This window comes from Marmota flaviventris, chromosome 12 (genome assembly GCF_047511675.1).
Source record: "Marmota flaviventris isolate mMarFla1 chromosome 12, mMarFla1.hap1, whole genome shotgun sequence".
Classification (NCBI taxonomy): domain Eukaryota; kingdom Metazoa; phylum Chordata; class Mammalia; order Rodentia; family Sciuridae; genus Marmota; species Marmota flaviventris.
The window spans coordinates 15,296,882-15,300,432 of record NC_092509.1 but is presented as its reverse complement, the minus strand read 5'-3'; the positions used below and the strand labels follow the sequence as shown (position 1 = coordinate 15,300,432).

General features: G+C 39.4%; 1 pseudogene; it reads left to right on the top strand.

The window, feature by feature from the left end:
- Positions 1 to 2,004: 2,004 nt before the first annotated feature.
- Positions 2,005 to 3,328, top strand: LOC114102527 (heat shock cognate 71 kDa protein pseudogene; annotated as a pseudogene).
- The last annotated feature ends 223 nt before the right edge of the window (positions 3,329 to 3,551 follow it).

Below are 3,551 nucleotides of genomic sequence, written 5' to 3'. Positions count from 1 at the left end.
AATAGAGGGAACTGAGGCTTAGGAAGAAGAATAACTAGTTATTCTCATAATTTTGACAGCTAGTTAATAATGTCCATTCCCTCACTGCCAGGTATATATCCAAAGGAATCGAAATCTATATTTTGAAGGCATATCTGAAGCCCTATGCTTACAACAGATAAGGCACAGAATCAATCTAAGCAACCTATTTGTGGATGAGTGGAGAATGAAAACACTCATTGTCACTTTCAATGACAATGGATGAACCTGGAAGATATTATACTAAAAAAAAAATGACTTATCACATTTACCCTAATAACCTGAAGAGCTACATATTCTTACCCCACCTCCACACTGTATAACTGTAGAAACAACCAGAGAATGTGAGCAATTTTCTAAAGTTTATACATTTAGTAAATTTTGAAGTGGACATCAGAGCCTTATATGAAACAGGATGAGTTTGTTATGCTATAATAAAATCTAAAACTTTAATGAATTAAAACAATGAAAATGTATTTCCCTTTCATGTGACATGTCCTTCTTAAGCTGAGAGCAGGGGCCTGCTCTTCACAATTTTTGTTTCCAGAATCCAGAATGCCTTAGCAGGGACCATCTCTAAGTTCACTGTTGCTTATAACAGAGTGGGCAAGAAACCTTGAAACAGAAAGTTAAATTAAATGCTGCAGCCCAGAAGTGAACCAGGTCCTGCCTGCTAACCCCTCGCTGTACAAAATTCAGCAGCTGGTCTCATTCCTGAGTCACAAGTAGATCCAGCTACAATACAGAAAGTGGAAGAATGTGGAAAACCTGCATAACAACTGTCTTAAGTTCTACCTACCTGGGACCTATAGCATGGTCCTTCCAATATGCCAGGAAAGACATCATAATCATTCACAGAACTATATCACATAGATAAGATTACCCCTTGAGATAGGTAGATTTAATGTATATTACAACTACATTTTTTCTCCTATGAATATAAACAATAATCTCACAACATAAAGGTCTAATTGGATCTCTGATTTTTTTCTTTAAACTTCACTTTTTACTTTCTCAGAGAGAATATTTCATAACCATTCTGTTATCAATTATATTGAGTTTTTATTCTTTATAACAAGTTACCAATAACTTAGAGGTCTGCAGAAACACCCAGAGGTCTAGCATTTTCTGAAGGACAGGTCACAGGGTCTGAAATAGCTGGGCCCTCTGCGCAGTGCCTCACTGGCTGCTGTCAAGCTGTTGGCTGGGATACATTCTCATCTGAAGGTCTGACTGGGGAAGAATTGATATCCACCCTGTGCATGGTCCACACTCTGAGAGAGTGAGAATTACATTCCACCTCAAGGGCAGAGTATCTACAAAAATTTACAATTGTTCTGCACAAGACACTTGTCTGTTTTTCCTGAATTTTTAAATTATCTAATCTTTTTATATCAATATAGATTCATGGCTATTTATTTTATATCCTGGATTATAATCCCATACTACTGGTTAAAATGTAGTCTTAGAACTTCATTCTAATCATGAGAAAAGCATCAGGAAAATACCAGCTGGAGATCATTTTATTCACTCTATATGAATTCAACAAGATACCTGACCAATATTTTTTTAAACTGCCAAGGTCATCAAAACCAATAAAAACCTGAGAAACTGACACAACCAAGAACCACTCAAGAAGACATGGTAACTAAAAATTACTTGGGATTCTGGAAGGAAAAAAGGGATGTTGAATTGAAACTCAGGAAATACAAAGAATGTATGGATGTCAGTTAATATGATATATCCTAATTGGTTCATAACCATGGTAAAGGCACATTCTGGTGTAAGTTGTTAACAACAGAGAGAACTGGGAGTGAGGTACATGGAAATTCCCTGCATTATCTTAGGGACTTACAGTGAATCCAAAGCTTCTAAAAGAAAAACATATTAAAATATAGAAAGTTATTTCTGGGTAGGTTAATTCAAATTACTTACATGTAAATACTTCTATATTTACATAAATCACCATCAATTTTCCATGTGTCAATCCTCACTATTGAAGATGGAAACTCTGAGGTCAAATACACAGCTGAAGACACCCACTTAGCAGGAGAGACTTTTATTGCTGAGTTCAAGCACAAGCCTAAAAAGGACATCAGTGGGAACAAAAGAGCTATCCAATATCTCCACACTGCATGTGCAAGAGCTAAGCATACCCTCTCCTCCAGCACTCAGGCCAGTACTGACTGACTCTCTCTACAATTTTCTCTACTGATTCTCTTTATTCTCTTTATACCTTCATTATTTGTTCTCAGTAGGAAGAGCTGAATGCTGACCTGTTCCATGGCACCCTAGATCCTGTAGGAAAAGCTCTTCAAGATGCCAAACTAGACAAGTCACAAATCCATGATATTGTACTGATGGGTGGTTCAATTCATATCCCCAAGATTCTGAAGCTTGGGCAAGACCTCTTCAGTGGAAAAGAACTGATAAGGGCAGCAAGCCTGAGGAGGCTGTGCTCCTGGTACAGCTGTCCAGGCAGCCTTTTTATCTGGAGATAAGATGCAAATGTTCAAGATATGCTGCTCTTGATTGTCATCCCTTTTTCCCTTGGTATTGGCACTGCTGGTAGAGTCATGACGGTCCTCACCAAGCGCAATACCACCCTTCCTACCAAGCAGACACACACCTCCATGACCTACTCCGACAACCAGCCTGGTGTGCTCATTCAGGTATAGGAAGGTGAGCATTTCATGCCAAGGACAACAACCAGCTTGGCAAGTTTGGACTCACAGGCATCCCTCCCTCCTGCACCCCGTGGTGGTCCTCAGACTAAAGTCCCTTTTGATACTGACACCAATAGCATCATCAACTTCTCTGCCATAGACAAGAGTACAGGAAAAGAGAATAAGATTACCATCACTAATGACAAAGGCTGTTGCAAGGAGGACACTGAGTGCATGGTCCAGGAAGCTGAAAAGTAAGCAGAGGAACCAGGTATCATCCAAGAATTTGCTGGAGTCCTATGCATTCAAGATGAAAGCAACAGTAGAAGATGGGAAAATTCAAGGCAAGATCAATGAAGAGGAGAAACAGAAGATTTTTGACAAATGTAATGGAATCATCAACGGGCTGGATAAGAATCAGACTGCAGAGAAGGAAGAATCTGAACATTGGTAAAAAGAGCTATAGAAGGTCTGCAACCCCATCATCACCATGTTGTCCCAGAGTGCAGGAGGCATGCTGGTAGGATGCCTGGGGGGGTTCCCTGGTGGGGGAGCTCCTCCCTCTTGGTAATTCCTCTGGGATCACCATTGAAGAGGTTAATCAAGCCAGCCCAAGTTTAGATGCAGCACTGTTCCACAGATAGATATGGAAGGGCCCAAATTTGTAGCAAATCCCATGGTAGTTTTAAAGCTGCTGCTATAGTAAATCACTGGGCATCTCAATACTTGAATAATATGGAAAATGTGTACAGGGTAAGGAAATAGCATTCCACTTATAAGTACCGTATTGTAAGGGCAAAATGCAATGTCTCAAAAAAACTATATTTAAAAATGGAAAAGATTTGCTACCTGAATACTAAAACTACA